The sequence below is a fragment of the Haliotis cracherodii genome, unplaced genomic scaffold, assembly GCF_022045235.1.
Source record: "Haliotis cracherodii isolate W230 unplaced genomic scaffold, xgHalCrac1.p SCAF_5, whole genome shotgun sequence".
Lineage (NCBI taxonomy): Eukaryota > Metazoa > Mollusca > Gastropoda > Lepetellida > Haliotidae > Haliotis > Haliotis cracherodii.
This window is the reverse complement of record NW_027266308.1, coordinates 3,175,519-3,201,396: the sequence shown is the minus strand read 5'-3', so window position 1 is coordinate 3,201,396 and position 25,878 is coordinate 3,175,519.

Sequence of the window (25,878 nt, the reverse complement as noted above, 5' to 3'; positions counted from 1 at the left end):
ATATATGACGATGTCTGATGATGTCTACTGATGATGTCTGATGAAGTCTGGTGATGTCTGATGATGTCGACTGATGGTAATGATTGATGCTGTCTGATGATATCTGATGATGTCTGTTTATGTCTGATGATGTCTACTGATGATAAAGATTGATCATGTCTGATGATGTCTCCTGATTATTTCTGGCGATGTCAGACGAATACCTGTGACGATGACATGTGATGACAGACATGATCAGACGATGCCTGGTTATGAAGATGCCTGCTTGGTTTTATAATAAGTCCTGATGGCGAAAATATTCGATGTCGGCGATGAAACTGGAAATCAATCAACAACTAAAATACAACAAATCAAACGAAACATGTCTTTCAATCACACATTTTACAAATATTGAGTTAGAACATCCAAATAATGAAATATATATACAAGATATTGAAAATAGGGTTTGCCTTTACAAAAAAAACTACAAATATTGGATTGTCCTGGGAAGTTAAAAATCGATCAGAAGTCGTGCAGATCTTGAATATTTTGAAATTTAACACTGACTGCCAACATATTTTGTTATTTCTTGACGTTGTGCTAACAAAGGTGATACCTTCGCTTACTTTCAAAACGATAAAATTGCAACCCTAAATCACACCGTGTTTCATGTTTAGTATTGATTCATTAAAACTAAACTTCAAGTCCTCAGAGACCTTTCAACTGGGAGTCAAGCGTCGTATCCTTTACAGTCTCCAGTAGAGACTGAATACGTCATTGCAACTCTCTGTTTATATTTCAGATAAATTGCGATTTGAAAAACGTCCTGCAGTGTTCCACCGTATTACGACCAATCCCCCAGGCCCACATGAGTGAGGCCCCCAATCTGCAGTTTGTCAGTTTGTGCCTGTACCGGTCAACCATGTTGGACATGACGCCATTCTGGCTGGGGATCCCCGGGAGAGAGTTGCAAGATGTCGATAATTTTATTGTGATATTTCATTCCAGCTTTCGCTTGGGATAGTACATGTATGTCTACCACATGTCAAGGTACACGTGTGATAGATAGTGGAGCAGGTTTGTGGGGCTAGGTCACGGAGGGGTGCACTGGCATCGAGGAACACCAGTCTTTCTAAATGTATTGATTCGTTGCCAAACACTATTCAAAGCAATGCATTGTTTGTTTCTTGTTTCATGCCGCACTAAGTAATATTCCATCTATATGACGGCGGTCATAAAAATAATCAAGTCTAGACTACACAATCCAGTGATTGACGTCATGAGCATCGATCCACGTAATTGGGATACGATGATATGCATCAACCAAGTCAGCGAGCCCGATCCCGTGAGCCACCTCTTACGGCAAGCACGGGCTGCTTAAGACGAATTCTCTACCCGGATCTTCACGGAGCAAAGAACACTTGACATAAAGAACCGAATCCGGGAAGGAATAATTATAATAACACCAATACTAGTCCTAATACTAATTATCATCATCATCATCATCATCATCATCATCATCATCATCATCATCATCATATAAAAGCATGCTAGACACATGAATTGCCCAACATCTAGGCCTGATCATCCCTCCGAGAATATCCCACAGTTGCCATCCACTTGTATATTCCTTCATTCTTCCACTTTTACATTCCTTCATTCATCCACTTGTACATTCCTTCATTCATCCACTTGTACATTCCTACATTCATCCACTTGTACATTCCTTCATTCTTCCACTTGTACATTCATTCATTCATCAACTTGTACATTCCTTCCCTTATCCACTTGTACATTCCTTCATTCATCCACTTGTACATTCCTTCATTCATCCACTTGTACATTCCTTCACTCATCCACTTGTACATTCCTTCACTTATCATTTTGTTCTGTCATGCACAAATCTACGTGTACTTTCCTTCACGTATTCTTAATTCACTATATTATATAATGCAATATACAAAATAGTACACGCATGGAAAAACAGTATTCATTCTTTTCAACGTACAGCCCATTACAGTTTCCTCCAAATGCTGTGTGTAAACACTGCACTTCTGGCGCTCTGTTTTTTTCATTACCATCAACAGAATGACAGCATCCCTTCAGTAAAACTTAATTTTTGGACAAAAGTAGAATTCATGAAGTAAGAATTATATTCCGAATATAAAATCAAATTCAACTAAGACTGAATGGCGTTTGGCCATCTGCGGAAGCTGTGTGATTAGTCTCCGAGGGGTTGCGGGATGTTAAATCAAGGTTTACAAGGGGAAAATCAATTCTTATAAATTTGAAAACATTTTCTTTTCCCTTTTTTCTGCGCCTAGTCAGGTTTTTTTAACTGTAAACCGATCAGAACACTCAGACCCTAGTTTGAATGAGAATGCTCAATGGACGATTCTGTTCAACACAAACGAAGCCGCGGGTCGGTGATTAAATCAGTGTTTGGAAGGTTTTACTAAGAATCAACGAGACGAAATGTTTGCAATAGCGGACCTGTTAAAAAGAAATCCGACAGCTAGTAGAGGTTTTTAAAAAAAATAGTTGAATCTCAATTCCCGAAACGAATAGGATCAGATTAGGTCTCATTATGTTTACAAGGTAGGATTGAAATTTAAGCGACTCAAGGAGGTTGACAAGGAGAGCTCTTCTTCTAAGTTACATTGACATAGAGTATTATGGTATTGTTTATTTTATTATAAATCGATCAACATTATCATCTTGTCACAGGTGACGCCATTATCATCACCATTCGGATCATTTGATGAATATTGATATAATTATGATTCAGATTAAAGGCTAAATAATATTTAGCTGCACTTTACTTGACAAACCTGTTCATTATACGTTATTTAATTTCTCATAATTTCTTTGTGGCCACAAGAGATCACATCCATGTATAGGCCTCGGTCAACCTCAACTGAGCATTAATCGAAGGAACATTTCACCTTGAGACCAAAACTACTTTGCCTCTCTACACGCTGTATCCGCACGCAGCCACTTGGTGTCCCAGTTATAGTGACTGCAGTAGCTCAAGGCGGGACTCAGTTAATGAAGTGTCCCATCTGATTGCATCAACACAAGCTGCCACTAACAAACACAGTTCCAAGGAAGTTAGATCCAAGGCAGTCAAAAACTTAAGATCAGTGCTGTTGATTGTTCAGGTGACCCTCTCCACTGACTAGGGGGAGGGGTGTGGGCGAATCTTGACGAACTGTCGGATCTCCAGTCATTCCAGTGGTTTCTGTTAGGTATTACCTACAAGGAACCTGTGAAGATCCGGGTAGGTCTTCAGCAACCCATGCTTGCCGTAAAGGGCGACTATGCTTGTCGTAAGAGGTAGGAGGGAAAACGTACCGGGATTCAAACAAATCGTATGTGCTCTAGGGTTATATCACGTCACGAGACAACAGTGTATTGTTTCCGTCATTCGGACGGAATTGTTGACGTCATTCGTTTCTTATTGTGACGTAAGGTCGTAATGACGTCACACTAGAAACGACGTCATAGCTGAAGTTACTGTCATAGTAGACAAATTGTGGTTCCTCTGCTGTTTCGACTTGCTGTCCTTATACGTAAACACTAAAATTCGTCTCTGTCTGCAGACATCTTCTTCGGTAATAAATAGAACATTATATGAGTGTTCATGTCATACTATGTTTACGACCATCGTGCCTAAATTCCGGTATTTAGACACTCGAGTCGTAAACATAGTATGTCATGAACACTCATATAATAACCTCTCATATTGCTGATGTATTGTAGTCAAAAGGATGCTATCTTAACCTCTCTCTCCCGACACCTGTCGTAAATACCTTTGTCATAACATCTGACGCCCCTGTCCCGACACCTCTCTCATGGCACCCCTCAACCGACAATTCTCTCACGACACCCTTCACCTGACAACTCTCTCATGACACCTCTCATCCGACACCTCTCTCACGACACCTCTCTCACGACACCTCTCACCCAACACCTCTCTCACGACACCTCTCACCTGACACCTCTCTCATGACACCTCTCACCCGACACCTCTCACCCGACACCTCTCTCCCGACACCTCTCTCACGACACCTCTCACCCGACACCTCTCACACGACACCTCTCACCCGACACCTCTCTCATGACACCTCTCACCCGACACCTCTCTACGACATTACTCTCCGAACATCTTCAAACTGAAAGGTTTTCAAAAATGGTCTCAGTCAGTGAACTTCCTCATCTATGTTCAACACCGTACTGCTGTAATAAAACATGAATCATTAACTCAGCCCTCCCGACCACAAAAAAAGCGAGACTGGAGCGATAAAAGATTCGCCAATTCACTTATAAACCTGCTGTAACTGAATTGCAAGCGCGAACACAGCCACGCGTCAACAGCGCAGAAACCAAGCCAGACGCTGCCTAACAAAAATGATCGTTTAAGCATGTAAGACCCACATATACCATACCAAAATACAATCATTTGGACCAGACAATTTGTCCTGACTGCAAGTACGCCGTATAACATCCCAAAATACAATCAACACAACTGGATAATTGCCTCTGACTGTCAGGGTTCTATAACAAAACCCGAAATATATCCGACATCTTGCTTGAACTGTGATTAACCCTCGTCCCACACGTTTCCGGGGCTGTCTGCAACGACACTCTGAGGATCGGTTGTCAGGAAGGTGTTATTACAGGTCTCTATTTAGGGACGGGATGCTCCCTCCCCAGACAGCGGGCTGTCTCACAATAGGTTCGACTCCCCACATGGGTATATTGATTGGAGCTCGTTCATTATGACCCCTGCGCCAGTTCACACGGCTGCTAATCAGTCATGGAAGACAAAACAGTGGCCACAAAACCACTAGGGGTCGTGAATGGTGTGGTGAGGGGTGGAGGAGGAATAACGAATTGTTTGGCATGGGTTCAGGTCAGATGTATCGAAGACGTCTTTTCGGAAACAGCGATGCGTTTGTATAAATTAGTGATCTTGTTTACTGCGCACTCAAAACTTCAGCTTTATCACGGCGACCTGTAAATGAGCGAGTTAGGCAAGCCAGTGGTTGATGTTATGAGCACTGTTCAACTCCGTCTGAGGTGACGTAATTCGCTGCTCACCCCTGCTTTGTACCATACCCTTGCTCATTGTAGCAAGCCAAGGAGTTTAAAGTTTTATCGGTATACTTAATATTCATCGGACAAACCGCTTTTAATTCCCAAAGTGAAACAATATGTTAACCTAGAAATCTATAGTTCAATATTCAATGGTAACATATAATGTGATGGCAGTGGTCAGTATCAAAAATAAAGTGGTGACAGCAAAAGTCAGTGGTACTAATATATATTTACCCACCGGCGACAGTGGTCACGCCTCCGAGATGGGCGGGGCAGGAAATCAGGGGTGATGAGCGATCCTCACACGAAAGCTGGTTCCAATGTGATGAAAATGCGCGTGAGATGCGTGAACACTCTCTTGCCCCCTAACATACAACCTACCTAGCTACTGGGACTTTCTATTCAGTGCCATCACCACTCTATCAGCACAAGAACATTAAAGGAGTTTCCATAACATACTATCACCGTCCGCAGTATACCGGCCCGGAAGTTTACACACAACACTAGCATCTTAATATAGTCACGTCCTGATGATTGCTTGCATTACCCAAATACGATGCGATGAGCGTCTTCCGAATCTCAACCAAAACAATGTAACACATCTTACAATCATTGTTAAACAATAAAATACTCTGCCAAATAACAACCGTGAAACAATCACTCACTCACTCACTCACTCACTCACTCCTCACCCACTCTCTTCATTCTTGTATTATCTACACCGGCTGACAGCAAGTCCGTCCTTTAATAATGACGTCTTGGATAAACACTTACCCAGGTATGGGATATTGCAATTGTAGCCTCGGGAAACCCTCTGTATCCAAATATACTTCCTGGAGTAACGCAGCTCCGAAACTGAATAATATTGAGAATTGAAATGAATGTGGGATGAGATTTTCTATGAAAACGCCTGCCACGAACAGTTCTGATATCATCTGGTATCTGAATGTTTGCCACACAGTTCTTTCTTCAAGTCTGGGAAGAGGTGGAAATCTGACGGTGCCAAATCTGGTAAATATAGGATGTTCAATGAGTTCCAAACCACAATCATGAATTTTAACCATGGCGACAACAGACTTTTGCACAGCTGCAAATTGTCCTGATGGAGCGACATGCCTTTAGTGAGGTTTCGTCAAGGGTAAGCTATGATATTCCCACGCAGTTTCCTACGCACATAAGCGTAAAATTGGCACTTAATCATTTGAATCAGTCCATCAGTAGCTTTTGAACCCAGCGTGCTAAAACCTTTGTCGTGTCCAGTTCTTACCTCAGAATGTTCACAACTCTCTCACGAGAGGTACCTACTGTATTAGCTGTGTCACGTTTATTGAGTCGTCCATCATCACATCATGTATTTTATCAACATTTTCATTAGTGGTGGCAGTTGAAGGTCTTCCTGATCCTGAGTCTTCGATCATCTTGGAAGTTCTGTAACTCCGCTGCCCACACCTTAACAGTGGCAGAGGAAGGACTATCATTCCCTAAAGTAAACACCCTGTCTGCATGGCTGGCTGTTGGAGCCTATTCAGTTGGGGATAGTTCATGACAGCACGTTGCCAGTTTTGCAAATACATGCGAACTATTAAGGGTGTACTCTACATAGTTAGGCTCAGATCACTTCAGCCAACTAGCGTCTCAGATGATTATTTCTGAATATATTTATAATCGCTTGAAAAGATTTTATTCGTTCATTGACGCAGAGCCTCTAACCAGATCGTCACTGCCAAAAGTCGACAAAGGTCATCGTATCTGCAGATTTCAAACCTACTTAAAGACAAATTGCGAATCATCAAGGTCATAGAGACAAATACAGACTGAAAGGGTCATGAAGACGTATTTAGGTTCATCAAAGTCTCAAAGATCCTCGCCAAGGTCATTCAGATTGATGAGGGCTAATCATGGTCATGAAGAGTATGTTGAAGCATCACGGAGACTAACTACGTCTCGCCAAGATCATGGAGGCTAACTACGGTCACTAGGGACATGGAGACTAACTACGGTCACCAGGGTCAAGGAGACTAACTACGGTCACCAGGGTCAAGGAGACTAACTACGGTCACTAGGGTCATGGAGACTAACTACGTCTCGCCAAGATCATGGAGACTAACTACGGTCACCAGGGTCATGGTGACTAACTGCGTCTCACCAAGGTCGTGGAGACTAACTGCGTCTCACCAAGGTCGTGGAGACTAACTGTGTCTCACCAAGGTCGTGGAGACTAACTGCGTCTCACCAAGGTCGTGGAGACTAACTGCGTCTCACCAAGGTCGTGGAGACTAACTGCGTCTCAACAAGGTCGTGGAGACTAACAACGGTCACCAGGGTCAAGGAGACTAACTACGGTCACTAGGGTCAAGGAGACTAACTACGTCTCGCCAAGATCATGGAGGGTAACTACGGTCACCAGGGTCGTGGAGACTAACTGCGTCTCACCAAGGTCGTGGAGACTAGCTGCGTCTCATCAAGGTCGTGGAGACTAACTGCGTTTCACAGAATTGTGGATACTTAACACAGCTCACCATGGCATGGTTAGAGATGAGGGCTCACCAAGGTCATGAAGACAAATTGTGGAAATAGTCATAATTCTTCAGAATCCAACAAGATTCATTGGAACTGACAGACACCCAAGTGTCAGAAGAAGCGAAGAATCGGAAGCCGTCCCCGCGCCGTGCCCATACCATACGTGGCGTCCAGCTTAGCTTTGCGCTGTGATTTTGTTCCGAGACAGTTATGAATGCTGATGCAGAGGCGACAGTGGACTTCTCTCAGCATCACTTCTGACAGGTATAAAGTGAAAATACTAAAGTGAACACTTCATCTTTGATGGTAGCCACCGTGGAAAGGCCAACTTCAAAGGGAAAGACGAGGGACATGGACGGTAATTGAATGATGGACATATTGCTTTCAAGTCATAATTGGTCCTTCATCGCGGTACAGGTCAGGGATCATTGGCCAGGGTCCAGCTCTTCTGTATTAGCTCGGATACAGAACAAATCAGAGATTCAAGGTCGGAGTTAACTGATGGCCGAAGATAGTATTCCATATTAGCGACGAAGTGAGCGGTAGTAACGTCCGCTGAATGAGGAAGACACATGATGCTGGGTGGCAGTATCTGATGTCTCATGATAATGTGTGACGATGATGTCTAACATTAACATGTCTAACGGCGATGTCCGATGATAAATGTTGATGCTTGATTACGATAATGATTGATTATGTATGATGATGTCTGATGATAATGATTGATGATGTCTGATGATAATGTTCGATGTTAATGATTGATGATGTCTTGTACTGATGATGTCCGCTGATGATGTCTGATAATGTCTTATGATTATTTCTGATTATTGCCTGGTGGCAGTATCTGATGTCTCATGATAATGAGTGACGATGATCTCTAACAGTGATGATGATAAATGTTGATGTTTAATTATGATGTCTGATGATGTCTGTTGATGTCTGATGATGTCTACTGATGATATCTGATGATGTCTGATAATGTCTACCGATGATATCTAATAATGTCTGTTGATGTCTACTGATTATGTCTACTGATGATATCTGATGATGTCTGATAATGTCTACCGATGATATCTGATTATGTCTGGTGATGTCTACTGATGATGTCTACTGATGATATCTGATGATGTCTGATAATGTCTACCGATGATATCTGATGATGTCTGATGATGTCGACTGGTGATAATGATTGATGATGTCTGGTGATGTCTACTGATGATGTCTGATGATGTCTGATAATGTCTGCCGATGATATATGACGATGTCTGATGATGTCTACTGATGATGTCTGATGAAGTCTGGTGATGTCTGATGATGTCGACTGATGGTAATGATTGATGCTGTCTGATGATATCTGATGATGTCTGTTTATGTCTGATGATGTCTACTGATGATAAAGATTGATCATGTCTGATGATGTCTCCTGATTATTTCTGGCGATGTCAGATGAATACCTGTGACGATGACATGTGATGACAGACATGACCAGACGATGCCTGGTTATGAAGATGCCTGCTTGGTTTTATAATAAGTCCTGATGGCGAAAATATTCGATGTCGGCGATGAAACTGGAAATCAATCAACAACTAAAATACCACAAATCAAACGAAACATTTCTTTCAATCACACATTTTACAAATATTGAGTTAGAACATCCAAATAATGAAATATATATACAAGATATTGAAAGTAGGGTTTGCCTTTACAAAAAAAACTACAAATATTGGATTGTCCTGGGAAGTTAAAAATCGATCAGAAGTCGTGCGGATCTTGAATATTTTGAAATTTAAAACTGACTGCCAACATATTTTGTTATTTCTTGACGTTGTGCGAACAAAGGTGATACCTTCGCTTACTTTCAAAGCGATAAAATTGCAACCCTAAATCACACCGTGTTTCATGTTTAGTATTGATTCATTAAAACTAAACTTCAAGTCCTCAGAGACCTTTCAACTGGGAGTCAAGCGTCGTATCCTTTACAGTCTCCAGTAGAGACTGAATACGTCATTGCAACTCTCTGTTTATATTTCAGATAAATTGCGATTTGAAAAACGTCCTGCAGTGTTCCACCGTATTACGACCAATCCCCCAGGCCCACATGAGTGAGGCCCCCAATCTGCAGTTTGTCAGTTTGTGCCTGTACCGGTCAACCATGTTGGACATGACGCCATTCTGGCTGGGGATCCCCGGGAGAGAGTTGCAAGATGTCGATAATTTTATTGTGATATTTCATTCCAGCTTTCGCTTGGGATAGTACATGTATGTCTACCACATGTCAAGGTACACGTGTGATAGATAGTGGAGCAGGTTTGTGGGGCTAGGTCACGGAGGGGTGCACTGGCATCGAGGAACACCAGTCTTTCTAAATGTATTGATTCGTTGCCAAACACTATTCAAAGCAATGCCCTGTTTGTTTCTTGTTTCATGCCGCACTCAGTAATATTCCATCTGTATGACGGCGGTCATAATAATAATCAAGTCTAGACTACACAATCCAGTGATTGACATCATGAGCATCGATCCACGTAATTGGGATACGATGATATGCATCAACCAAGTCAGCGAGCCCGATCCCGTGAGCCACCTCTTACAGCAAGCATGGGCTGCTTAAGACGAATTCTCCACCCGGATCTTCACGGAGCAAAGAACACTTGACATAAGGAACCGAATCCGGGAAGGAATAATTATAATAACACCAGTACTAGTCCTGATACTAATTATCATCATCATCATCATCATCATCATCATCATCATCATATAAAAGCATTCTAGACACATGAATTGCCCAACATCTAGGCCTGATCATCCCTGCGAGAATATCCCACAGTTGCCATCCACTTGTACATTCCTTCATTCTTCCACTTGTACATTCCTTCATTCATCCACTTGTACATTCCTTCATTCATCCACTTGTACATTCCTTCATTCATCCACTTGTACATTCCTTCATTCTTCCACTTGTACATTCATTCATTCATCCACTTGTACATTCCTTCCCTTATCCACTTGTACATTCCTTCATTCATCCACTTGTACATTCCTTCATTCATCCACTTGTACATTTCTTCACTCATCCACTTGTACATTCCTTCATTCATCCACTTGTACATTCCTTCATTCATCCACTTGTACATTCCTTCACTCACCCGCTTGTACATTTCTTCACTCATTCACTTGTACATCCCTTCATTCATCCACTTGTACATTCCTTCACTCGTCCACTTGTACATTTCTTCACTCACCCACTTGTACATTTCTTCACTCATCCACTTGTACATTCCCTCATTCTTCCACTTGTACTTTCCTTCACTCATCCATTTGTACATCCCTTCATTCGTCCACTTGTACAATCCTTCACTCATCCACTTGTACATTCCTTCATTCATCCACTTGTACATTCCTTCACCCATCCACTTGCATATTCCTTCACTCATCCACGTGTACATCCCTTCACCCATCCACTTGCATATTCCTTCACTCATCCACGTGTACATCCCTTCATTCATTCACTTGTACATTCCTTCACTCATCCACTTGTACATCCCTTCACTCATCCACTTGTACATTTCTTCATTCATCCACTTGTACATTCCTTCCCTAATTCACTTGTACATCCCTTCACTCATCCACTTGTACATTCCTTCATTCATCCACTTGTACATTCCTTCACTCGTACTCTTGTACATTCCTTCATTCATCCACTTGTACATTGCTTCACCCATCCACTTGTACATTCCTTCATTCATCCACTTGTACATCCCTTCACTCATCCGCTTGTACATTCCTTCATTCATACATTTGTACATTCATTCACTCATCTTTTTGTACATCCTTCATTCATCCACTTGTACTCTCCTTCACTCATCTACTTGTACATTCCTTCATTCATACACTTCTACATTTCTTCACTCATCCACTTGTACATTCCTTCATTCATACACTTGTACATCCCCTCACTCATCCACTTGTACATTCATTCACTCATCCACTTGTACATTCCTTCACTTATCATTTTGTTCTGTCATGCACAAATCTACGTGTACTTTCCTTCACGTATTCTTAATTCACTATATTATATAATGCAATATACAAAATAGTACACGCATGGAAAAACAGTATTCATTCTTTTCAACGTACAGCCCATTACAGTTTCCTCCAAATGCTGTGTGTAAACACTGCACTTCTGGCGCTCTGCTTTTTTCATTAAAAATCAACAAAATGACAGCATCCCTTCAGTAAAACTTAATTTGGACAAAAGTAGAATTCATGAAGTAAGAATTATATTCCGAATATAAAATCAAATTCAATAGGACTGAATGGCGTTTGGCCATCTGCGGAAGCTGTGTGATTAGTCTCCGAGGGGTTGCGGGATGTTAAATCAAGGTTTACAAGGGGAAAATCAATTCTTATAAATTTGAAAACATTTTCTTTTCCCTTTTTCTGCGCCTAGTCAGGTTTTTTTAACTGTAAACCGATCAGAACACTCAGACCCTAGTTTGAATGAGAATGCTCAATGGACGATTCTGTTCAACACAAACGAAGCCGCGAGTCGGTGATTAAATCAGTGTTTGGAAGGTTTTACTAAGAATCAACGAGACGAAATGTTTGCAATAGCGGACCTGTTAAAAAGAAATCCGACAGCTAGTAGAGGTTTTTAAAAAAAATAGTTGAATCTCAATTCCCGAAACGAATAGGATCAGATTAGGTCTCATTATGTTTACAAGGTAGGATTGAAATTTAAGCGACTCAAGGAGGTTGACAAGGAGAGCTCTTCTTCTAAGTTACATTGACATAGAGTATTATGGTATTGTTTATTTTATTATAAATCGATCAACATTATCATTTTGTCACAGGTGGCGCCATTATCATCACCATTCGGATCATTTGATGAATATTGATCTCATTATGATTCAGATTAAAGGCTAAATAATATTCAGCTGCACTTTCCTTGACAGACTTGTTCATTATACGTTATTTAATTTCTCATAATTTCTTTGTGGCCACAAGAGATCACATCCATGTATAGGCCTCGGTCAACCTCAACTGAGCATTAATCGAAGGAACATTTCACCTTGAGACCAAAACTACTTTGCCTCTCTACACGCTGTATCCGCACGCAGCCACTTGGTGTCCCAGTTTCAGTGACTGCAGTAGCTCAAGGCGGGACTCAGTTAATGAAGTGTCCCATCTGATTGCATCAAAACAAGCTGCCACTAACAAACACAGTTCCAAGGAAGTTAGATCCAAGGCAGTCAAAAACTTAGGATCAGTGCTGTTGATTGTTCAGGTGACCCTCTCCACTGACTAGGGGGAGGGGTGTGGGCGAATCTTGACGAACTGTCGGATCTCCAGTCATGCCAGTGGTTTCTGTTAGGTATTACCTACAAGGAACCTGTGAAGATCCGGGTAGGTCTTCAGCAACCCATGCTTGCCGTAAAGGGCGACTATGCTTGTCGTAAGAGGTAGGAGGGAAAACGTACCGGGATTCAAACAAATCGTATGTGCTCTAGGGTTATATCACGTCACGAGACAACAGTGTATTGTTTCCGTCATTCGGACGGAATTGTTGACGTCATTCGTTTCTTATTGTGACGTAAGGTCGTAATGACGTCACACTAGAAACGACGTCATAGCTGAAGTTATTGTCATAGTTGACAAATTGTGGTTCCTCTGCTGTTTCGACTTGCTGTCCTACTAGGTAAACACTAAATTCGTCTCTGTCTTCTTCGGTAATAAATAAAACATTATGTTCGTGTTCATGTCATATATATGTTTACGACACTCGTTCCTAAATTCCGGTATTTAGACACTCGAGTCGTAAACATAGTATGTCATGAACACTCATATAATAACCTCTCATATTGCTGATGTATTGTAGTCAAAAGGATGCTATCTTAACCTCTCTCTCCCGACACCTGTCGTAAATACCTTTATCATAACATCTGATGCCCCTGTCCCGACACCTCTCTCATGGCACCCCTCAACCGACAATTCTCTCACGACACCCTTCACCTGACACCTCTCTCATGACACCTCTCACCCGACACCTCTCACCCGACACCTCTCTCACGACACCTCTCACCCGACACCTCTCTCACGACACCTCTCACTTGACACCTCTCACCCTACACCTCTCTCACGACACCTCTCACCCGACACCTCTCTCACGACACCTCTCACTTGACACCTCTCACCCTACACCTATCTCACGACACCTCTCACCCGACACCTCTCTCACGACACCTCTCACCCGACACCTCTCTCACGACACCTCTCACCCGACACCTCTCTCACGACACCTCTCACCCGACACCTCTCTCATGATACCTCTCACCCGACACCTCTCTCATGACACCTCTCACCTTACACATCTCTCACGACACCTGTCATCCGACACCTCTCTCATGACACCTCTCATCCGACACCTCTCTCACGACACCTCTCACCTGACACCTCTCTCATGACACCTCTCACCCAACACCTCTCTCATGACACCTCTCACCCGACACCTCTCTACGACATTACTCTCCTAACATCTTCAAACTGAAAGGTTTTCCAACATGGTCACAGTCAGTGAACTTCCTCATCTATGTTCAACACCGTACTGCTGTAATAAAACATGAATCATTAACTCAGCCCTCCCGACCACAAAAAAGCGAGACTGGAGCGATAAAAGATTCGCCAATTCACTTATAAACCTGCTGTAACTGAATTGCAAGCGCGAACACAGCCACGCGTCAACAGCCCAGAAACCAAGCCAGACGCTGCCTAACAAAAATGATCGTTTAAGCATGTAAGACCCACATATACCATACCAAAATACAATCATTTGGAACAGACAATTTGTCCTGACTGCAAGTACGCCGTATAACATCCCAAAATACAATCAACACAACTGGATAATTGCCTCTGACTGTCAGGGTTCTATAACAAAACCCGAAATATATCCGACATCTTGCTTGAACTGTGATTAACCCTCGTCCCACACGTTTCCGGGCCTGTCTCCAACGACACTCCGAGGATCGGTTGTCAGGAAGGTGTTATTTCAGGTCTGTATTTAGGGACGGGATGCTCCCTCCCCAGACAGCGGGCTGTCTCACAATAGGTTCGACTCCCCACATGGGTATATTGATTGGAGCTCGTTCAGTATGACCCCTGCGCCAGTTCGCACTGCTGCTAATCAGTCATGGAAGACAAAACACGGTAGCCACAAAAGCACTAGGGGTCGTGAATGGTGTGGTGTGGGGTGGAGGAGGATTAACGAATTGTTTGGCATGGGTTCAGGTTTCGGAAACAGCGATGCGTTTGGATAAATTAGAGATCTTGTTTACTGCGCACTCAAAACTTCGGCGACCTGTAAATGAGCGAGTCCGACAAACCAGTGGTTGATGTTATGAACACCGTTCAACTCCGTCTAAGTTGTCGTAATTCGCTGATTCGCCCTTACTTTGTACCGTACCCGTGCTAGTGGTAGCAGGACAAGGAGTTTAAAGTTTTATCGATATATTTGAGATTCCGCTTTCAATTCCTAAATTGGAACAATATGTTAACCTAGAAATATGTACGTAAAAGAATCTAGTGTGAAACCAAGAAACAACAAACAAGCGGTATACAGTCAACAAATGTACGTAAGTGTATGTAAGTTTACAAATCAATACAAATTACGGCACAGCAATTATAATTGCAGTACACAATAGAGTGGTGGTACAATATTCAGTAGTGACAAATAATATGATGGCAAAACCTTTGTCGTGTCCAGTTCTTACCTCAGAATGTTCTCAACTCTCTCACAAGAGGTGCCTACTGTATTGGCTGTGTCACGTTTATTGAGTCGTCCATCATACATAATCATATCATGTAGTTTGTCAACATTTTCATTAGTGGTGGCAGTTGAAGGTCTTCCTGATCATGAGTCTTCGATCATCTTGGAGGCTCTGTAACTCCGCTGCCCACATCGTAACAACGGCAAATGAAGGACCATCATTCCCTAAAGTTAACACCATGTCCGCATTGCTGGCTGTTGGAGCCTGTTCAGTTGGGGATACTTCATGACAGCACGTTGCCAGTTTTGCAAACACATGCTAACTATTAAGGGTGTACTATACCCAGTAAGGCTCAAATCAATTTAGCCAACAAGCGTCTCAGAATATAATTTCTGAATATATTTAAAATCACTTGAAAAGATGTTATTCTTTCATTGACGTGAAGCCTCTAACTTAGATCATTACAGACAAAAGTCGACAAAGATCATCGTATCTGCAGATTTCAAACCTACTTAAAGACAAATTGCGAATCATCAAGGTCATAGAGACAAATACATACTGAAAGGGTCATGAAGACGTATTTAGGTTCATCATAGTCTCAAAGATCCTCACCAAGGTCATTCAGATTGATGAGGGCTAATCACGGTCATGAAGAGTATGTTGAAGCATCACGAAGACTAACTACGTCTCGCCAAGATTATGGAGGCTAACTACGGTCACTAGGGACATGGAGACTAACTACGGTCACCAGGGTCAAAGAGACTAACTACGGTCACCAGGGTCAAGGAGACTAACTACGGTCACCAGGGTCATGGAGACTAACTACGGTCACCAGGGTCGTGGAGATTAGCTGCGCCTAACAGAATTGTGGATACTAAACAGGACGCACCATGGCATGGTTAAAGATGAGAGCTCACCAGATCGTTACAGAAACAAAAGTCGACATAGGTCATCGTATCTGCAGGTTGAAGACAAATTGTGAAAATAGTCATAATTCTTCAGAATCCAACAAGATTCATTGGAACTGACAGATACCCAAGTGTCAGAAGAAGCGAAGAATCGGAAGCCGTCCCCGCGCCGTGCCCATAGCATACGTGGCGTCCAGCTTAGCTTTGCGCTGTGATTTTGTTCCGAGACAGTGATGAATGCTGATGCAGAGGCGACAATGGACTTCTCTCAGCATCACTTCTGACAGGTATAAAGTGAAAATACTTCATCTTTGATGGTAGCCATCGTGGAAAGGCCAACTTCAAAGGGAAAGACGAGGGACATGGACGGTAATTGAATGATGGACATATTGCTTTCAAGTCATAACTGGTCCTTCATCGCGGTACGGGTCAGGGATCATTGGCCAGTGTCCAGCTCTGCTGTATTAGCTCGGATACAGGACAGAGAACAAATCAGAGATTCAAGTTCGGAGTTAACTGATGGCCGAAGATAGTATTCCATATTAGCGACAAAGTGAGCGGTAGTAACGTCCGCTGAATGAGGAAGACACATGGTACCAGGTGGCAGTATCTGATGTCTCATGATAATGTGTGACGATGATGTCTAACATTAATATGTCTAACGGCGATGTCTGATGATAAATGTTGATGCTTTATTACGATAATGATTGATTATGTCTGATGATAATGTTTGATGATAATGATTGATGATGTCTGATCATGTCTGATGTTAATGATTGATGATGTCTTGTACTGATGATGTCCGCTGATGATGTCTGATAATGTCTTATGATTATTTCTGATTATTGCCTGGTGGCAGTATCTGATGTCTCATGATAATGTGTGACGATGACTCTAATAGTGATGATGATAAATGCTGATGCTTAATTATGATGTCGGATGATGTCTGTTGATGTCTGATGATGTCTACTGATGATATCTGATGATGTCTGATAATGTCTACCGATGATATTTGATAATGTCTGGTGATGTCTACTGATTATGTCTACTGATGATATCTGATGATGTCTGATAATGTCTACCGATGATATCTGATTATGTCTGGTGATGTCTACTGATGATGTCTACTGATGATATCTGATGATGTCTGATGATATCTGATGATGTCTGATGATGTCGACTGGTGATAATGATTGATGATGTCTGATAATGTCTACCGATGATATCTGACGATGTCTGATGATGTCTGATGATGTCTTGTGATGTCTACTGATACTGTCTGATGATGTCTGGTGATGTCTGATGATGTCGACTGATGGTAATGATTGATGATGTCTGATGATGTCTGATGATGTCTGGTTATGTCTGATGATGTCGACTGGTGATAATGATTGATCATGTCTGATGATGTCTACTGATGATGTCTGATGATATCTGATGATGTCTGATGATATCTAATGATGTCTGATAATGTCTACCGATGATATCTAATAATGTCTGGTGATGTCTACTGATTATGTCTACTGATGATATCTGATGATATCTGATGATGTCTGATAATGTCTACCGATGATATCTAATAATGTCTGTTGATGTCTACTGATTATGTCTACTGATGATATCTGATGATGTCTGTTAATGTCTACCGATGATATCTGATGATGTCTGATGATGTCGACTGGTGATAATGATTGATGATATCTGATGATGTCTACTGATGATGTCTGATAATGTCTACCGATGATATCTGACGATGTCTGATGATGTCTACTGATGATGTCTGATGATGCCTTGTGATGTCTACCGATGATGTCTGATGATGTCTGGTGATGTCTGGTTATGTCTGATGATGTCTACTGATGATAAAGATTGATCATGTTTGATGATGTCTACTGATGATAATGATTCATCATGTCTGATGATGTCTACTGATTATTTCTGGCGATGTCAGATGAATAACTGTGACGATGACATGTGATGACAGACATGATCAGATGATGCCTGGTGGTGCCTGACGATGCCTGGTTATGAAGATGCCTGCTTGGTTTTATAATAAGGCCCGATGGTGAAACTCAGTGTCATCACATGTAACGTGTGAATGATTGGTAAATATCTATAGTCACTCAGAATATTCGATGTCGGCGATGAAATTGGAAATCAATCAACAACTAAAATACAACAAATCAAACGAAACATGTCTTTCAATCGCACATTTTACAAATATTGAGTTAGAACATCCAAATAATGAAATAGATATACGAGATATTGAAAGTAGGGTACGCCTTTACAAAAAAAACTACAAATATTGGATTGTCCTGGGAAGTTAAAAATCGATCAGAAGTCGTGCGGATCTTGAATAATTTGAAATTTAACACTGCTGCCAACATATTTTGTTATTTCTTGACGTTGTGCGAACAAAGGTGATACCTTCGCTTACTTTCAAAGCGATAAAATTGCAGCCCTAAATCACACCGTGTTTCATGTTTAGTATTGATTCATTAAAACTAAACTTCAAGTCCTCAGAGACCTTTCAACTGGGAGTCAAGCGCACGTTCAGAGTGGCGTCGTATCCTTTACAGTCTCCAGTAGAGACTAAAGACGTCATTGCAACTCTGTTTATATTTCAGATAAATTGCGATTTGAAAAACGTCCTGCAGTGTTCCACCGTATTACGACCAATCCCCCAGGCCCACAAGACTGAGGCCCCCAATCTGCAGTTTGTCAGTTTGGGCATGTACGGGTCAACCATGTTGGACTTGACGCCATTCTGGCTGGGGATCCCCGGGAGAGAGTTGCAAGATGTCGATAATTTTATTGTAATATTTCATTCCAGCTTTCGCCTGAGATAGTATGTCTACCACATGTCAAGGTACACGTGTGTACTCTTGTACATTCCTTCATTCATCCACTTGTACATTCCTTCATTTATCCACTTGTACATTCCTTCATTCATCCACTTGTACATTCCTTCACTCATCTACTTGTACATCCCTTCACTCATTCACTTGTACATTCCTTCACTCATTCACTTGTACATTCCTGCACTCATCCACTTGTACTTCCCTTCACTCATCTACTTGTACATTCCTTCCCTCATCCACTTGTACATTCCTTCGCTCATCCACTTGTACATTGCTTCATTTATCCACTTGTATATCCCTTCACTCATCCACTTGTACATCCCTTCATTCATCCATTTGTACATTCCTTCATTCATCCACTTGTACATTCCTTCACTCATCCACTTGTACATCCGTTCGCTCATCCACTTGTACATTCCTTCATTCATCCACTTGTACATTCCTTCATTCATCCACTTGTACATTCCTTCATTTATCCACTTGTACATCCCTTCACTCATCCACTTGTACATCCCTTCATTCATCCACTTGTACATTCCTTCATTTATCCACTTGTACATTCCTTCATTCATCCACTTGTACATTCCTTCACTCATCTACTTGTACATCCCTTCACTCATTCACTTGTACATTCCTTCACTCATTCACTTGTACATTCCTGCACTCATCCACTTGTACTTCCCTTCACTCATCTACTTGTACATTCCTTCCCTCATCCACTTGTACATTCCTTCGCTCATCCACTTGTACATTCCTTCATTTATCCACTTGTACATCCCTTCACTCATCCACTTGTACATCCCTTCATTCATCCACTTGTACATTCCTTCATTCATCCACTTGTACATTCCTTCACTCATCCACTTGTACATCCCTTCGCTCATCCACTTGTACATTCCTTCATTCATCCACTTGTACATTCCTTCATTCATCCACTTGTACATTCCTTCACTCATTCACTTGTACATTCCTTCATTCATCTACTTGTACATTCCTTCATTCATCTACTTGTACATTCCTTCGCTCATCCACTTGTACATTCCTTCATTCATCCACTTGCATATTCTTTCACTCATCCACTTGTACACCCCTTCACTCATCCACTTGTACATTCATTCACTCATCCTCCCGTACTTTCCTTCACTTATTTATTTTGTTCTTTCATGCACAAATCTACGTGTACATTCCTTCACGTATTCTTAATTCACTATATTATATAATGCAATTCAATATATATATATACAAAATAGTACACGCATGGAACAACAGTATTCATTCTTATCAACGTACAGCCCATTGCAGTTTCCTCCAAATGCTGTGTGTAAACACTGCACTTCTGGCGCTCTGCTTTTTTCATTAAAAATCAACAGAATGACAGCATCCCTTCAGTAAAACTTAATTTGGACAAAAGTAGAATTCATGAAGTAAGAATTATATTCCGAATATAAAATCAAATTCAATAGGACTGAATGGCGTTTGGCCATCTGCGGAAGCTGTGTGATTAGTCTCCGGGGGGTTGCGGGATGTTAATCAAGGTTTACAAGGGGAAAATCAATTCTTATAAATTTGAAAACATTTTCTTTTCCCTTTTTTCAGCGCCCAGTCAGGTTTTTAACTGTAAACCGATCAGAACAGTCAGACCCTAGATTGGATGAGAATGCTCAATGGACGATTCTGTTCAACACAAACGAAGCCGCGAGTCGGTGATTAAATCAGTGTTTGGAAGGTATTACTAAGAATCAACAAGACGAAATGTTTGCAATAGCGGACCTTGTTTAAAAGAAATCCGACAGCTAGTAGAGGCTTTTTTAATGAAAATTGAATCTCAATTCCCGAAACGAATAGGATCAGATTAGGTATCAATATGTTTACAAGGTAGGATTGAAATTTATGCTACTCAAGGAGGTTGACAAGGAGAGCTCTTCTTCTCAGTTACATTGACACAGAGTATTATTGTATTGTTTATTTTATCATAACTCGATCAACATTATCATCTTGTCACAGGTGGCGCCATTATCATCATCATTCGGATCATATTATGAATATTGATCTCATTATAATTCAGATTAAAGGCTAAATAATATTCAGCTGCACTTCACTTGACAGACTTGTTCATTATACGTTATTCAATTTCTCATATCGTGAGTGAGTTACGATTGATAGTCACATCGGCATTTTTCAGCCAGATCGTGACTAAAGCAATTTATACATAAGGAAAACATCATTTAAGACTATATAAAACCGGTCAACAAAAGACAGTAAAATGACTAGTTTTATCACAGTTATATATTTAAAACTAGTATGTTGACATTGACAGATATTGCTACACATAACAATACATTATAAAAGCAGGCTATAGAACACCAGCAATTGAGGGCAGATTACCACATCAGGGGCCATGGGGACTTTTAGAACCCTTGCTACCTTGCATGGACCCCAGCAGGTTTTACACCATCACTTCAGCCGTTTTCTACGGTGTGTAAGTTTACATGAATATAAAACTAACAAATATACTACGTTTAAAACCGTGGTAGGCCTAAATCTACTTTGAATGATGTGGAACTTACATACCCTCTCTGGGGGACGATAATTTTACAGTACCTTAACCCCCTTCAATGATACAGCCACCGACTATCTCAGTTGCTAATTTAATCTACCAAATGTAAAACGTTTACTTTCAAATCATATTTATCAACAATTTTCAAACAATTTTATTTCCTTTTCAAAACAAAAAATAATTAGATGAGAACTAATTCTATCAAAATCCAAGGATCCATTAGCATACATGTCCTTTACAGACAAGCACAACTCACAATTGCCTGTCGGTATTATGAGGAAGATGATTTAGAAGTGGGAGATCAGGATTCTGATTTCTCTAGACGAATACAAGGCTCGTGGTGGAAGCATACTTCGATGACGTACCGACCATGACACTATGTCACCAACATTTCACTCTCAGACGTACCGACCGTGACTCCTTGTCTCCAACATTTCACTCTCACACGTACCGACCATGACACCATGTCTCCAACATTTCACTCTCAGACGTACCGACCGTGACTCCTTGTCTCCAACATTTCACTCTCACACGTACCGACCATGACACCATGTCTCCAACATTTCACTCTAAGACGTACCGACTGTGACACCATGTCCCCAACATTTCACTCTCACACGTACCGACTGTGACTCCATGTGTCCAACATGTCACTCTTAGCCGTGACTCCATGACACCAACGTGTCACTCTCAGCCGTACCGGCCGTGACACCATGTCACCAACATGTCACTCTCAGCCGTACTGACCGTGACTCTATGTCACCAACATGTCACTCTCAGAATTACTGACCGTGACTCCATGTCACGAACATTTCACTCTCAGACGTACCGACCCTGACTCCTTGTCTCCAACATGTCACTCTCAGACGTACCGACCGTGACTCTATGTCACCAACATGTCACTCTCAGACTTACTGACCGTGACTCCATGTCACGAACATTTCACTCTCAGACGTACCGACCCTGACTCCTTGTCTCCAACATGTCACTCTCAGACGTACCGACCCTGACTCCTTGTCTCCAACATGTCACTCTCAGACGTACCGACCGTGACTCTATGTCACCAACATGTCACTCTCAGACTTACTGACCGTGACTCCATGTCACGAACATTTCACTCTCAGACGTACCGACCCTGACTCCTTGTCTCCAACATGTCACTCTCAGACGTACCGACCGTGACTCTATGTCACCAACATGTCACTTTCAGACTTACTGACCGTGACTCCATGTCACGAACATTTCACTCTCAGACGTACCGACCCTGACTCCTTGTCTCCAACATGTCACTCTCAGACGTCCTGACCGTGACTCCATGTCACCAACATTTCACTCTCAGACTCTTAAACCATCTGTTACTAGTGAGTGACGTAGTTTTAACAATATTTACATTGGTATAGTACTGCAGAACACACATCCAGTTTACATCTGAAGTATCCATAGCAACCAGACTTGCAGGATAAGAAGAACACACACATTTCGAACCTGAGAATTGGAGAATTACTGACTGAGATGACTCCTAGGGGGAACCAAGATTTCATTATTTTGACAACTTGCAATGTTGTTTCCATAACTGTGATTGGATTCGTATAGCTCCGTCAATCGGAACTGTTTGGAAGCCGAGGGGACTTGCTCCACCATGTGCGCAGAACGAAGTGCCCAGTGAGCCAGGTTAATGGTTCATTCATTCCAAGGAATCTGTGCCTTGCATACCACTCTCTTCAATTCAGGCCACTATCATTGTAAGGAATGGATATCGACCCAAAGTAGCCATTCATTTGGATCCCTGAAAGGATATTCTTTCTCTGAATGAAAAAAATCATTTTACAAATTTTGTAAACTACGTTTATAACGTACACGCTTATAACGAACTGACCAATATAACGAACTTATTTTTTATTCCTGACCATTTGTTGTATATATGCTGTGTGTATGCTTATCGCGAAGTGCGGTTATTACGAACTAAAATTTGTGGTCCCCTCTAGTTCGTTATAACCGTAGTTTACTGTACTTAGATATTTTATAAAAGAAAAACGCATCCAGCCTTTCTGAGCGACGCGTCCCTCCCACGTGACGTCATCGTGTACTTTAACTATGTCACGTACTCCATTACGTCCATGTCACGTGCTTACAAACAAACGAGAACAATCCATGCCACGTGTACTAGTTCCAGACGGTAATCTGCGAGATCTTTATTATCTGTATACACGAATACTTTTCAACCTTTTCGGATTAATCAATTCACAGCCAAAATACAAGATGTTTGAAAGCCATTTTGTTTAATAGCGACTGTGTTCGCACAATATCCGGTAGCATTTTGTGAGTTGTTTTCTCATATATACAGAGACTACAATTACATCCATTGGTCATAGACAGGCCTAGCGCCTTGGCTTAATGAGTTTAATTCAATGAGCGGGCGGCTTATTTTATTTACTCCTAATACATCACTTACGTCACCTAGGCAACGCATAAGCATTAAAATTGATTGAAGTTGGACTGTCCTTAACCGACCGGAAATACAAAGAAAACGTGACTGTATGACTTCCGCTCCTCGTTGCTATGCGCGTTCGACTTTTGACCGTACTGACTTCTATCAATCAATGACCGCGGTGACCGGTGCAGATTATTGAACGGTCAACATCGATCGTATCTTTAGCTGTCAAAACACACTCTTCTTGTCAACGTACGATCGTCTTCAGGAAACCAACACCTCGTTGGTGCGTTTGGGATAGTCAACAAGCGTGTTTCAAATCAGGAACGTATGTTCGTGTCGTTAACCTGACGTTATGCTGTTTTCTTTTGACCGTTGAAACTACTTGTGAATTAGGGTGAGCTACTAATTATACTCATTAGCCTTTACATAATTATCATTATTTTGTATGTTCTGTTAGAAAGAAAATGGCGGTGCGATGATCTGTTTGTTAATGCGCTTGGCGTCAAACGAGGAATTCGTTTTTGGTGTTATAAGCTATACTGGTCCTACTCTGTGGGATGTTACGACCCTGGTTCACGGGTGTATTTAAAGGGGTACCAACCCCGCGACAGACTCGATTATCCAGGGTAATATATTTCAATTCAATAAGGATACGTACCCTGGACATATTCGCCACAACAGCTTTGCCTCGGAAGTGACGTCACCACTTCCACCGCTTCTGTCACTAACTGGTACATACATACACAGTATGTATCTCGCCCAGTAATTGGATGGATTGGTTTTTTGTTCTTAACGCCGCACTCAGCAATATCCCAGCTCAGTGACGTCGGTCTGTAAATAATCGAGTCTGGACCAGATAATCCAGTGACTGACATCATCTTCACACAGTTGGGATACGATGACATGTATCAACACTATGATGTCGATGCTGACTCAGCTTCGTGCACTGTCGGACCTGGGCGTTCTTGATACACATAATGTACATTACACAGGTCACTGACCTGCAAGACCTGCCTACTCTGGTGTACAGACCAATGGCACCCTTACTCCTTTGGCGGACACGTCCTGCAGACACGTCAACGTGTACAGCACTGTGGGGACACCATCACAACAGTATAATGAAATAGGCCATTTATATTGCGCATATTTCCACACCACTCAGGGGCATGCCGGTCACTGGATCAGTGTGCACTCAAGAATCATTTTCAGCTCCCTGGGGAGTATACAACCCAAGCTCTCTCTTAGGCGGTGGAAGGTTATCAACCAAATTGCCATCCCATCCTACCGGGTACCCACTCACTGCTGGGTGAACAGAGGCACATTTTGAACAAAGTCACTGGCCCAAGGAGACGTCACATGTGTTACATGTGCTTCGGTGTTGGACAGGACCGAAGCCCTAGAAATTCATCGATATTATTTACGACATTGTTTCATAACAAGGACAAATATCCGCTGAACAATAGCCTTGAGAATAGTGCAGCTACTGGCGTTTTAAAACTAGAATATTACAAGTTTATCTGTGTATGCTTTCTTGACATCTAAAACACAAAACAGGCGAAACACATCTTCAAGCAAATTTGAATTAAACATTCATCCTTGTTTTATCCTTAAACCCCACACCCCAAAATAATCAGAAACTTTAATATCATACATACAAGTCTGACGTTATCATTAATGCTTGAAAAACAAATCAAAACGGTTGTATATAAAACAGTTTTCTAAACGTGTCGTCTAAACGCACCAGTGTCGATATATC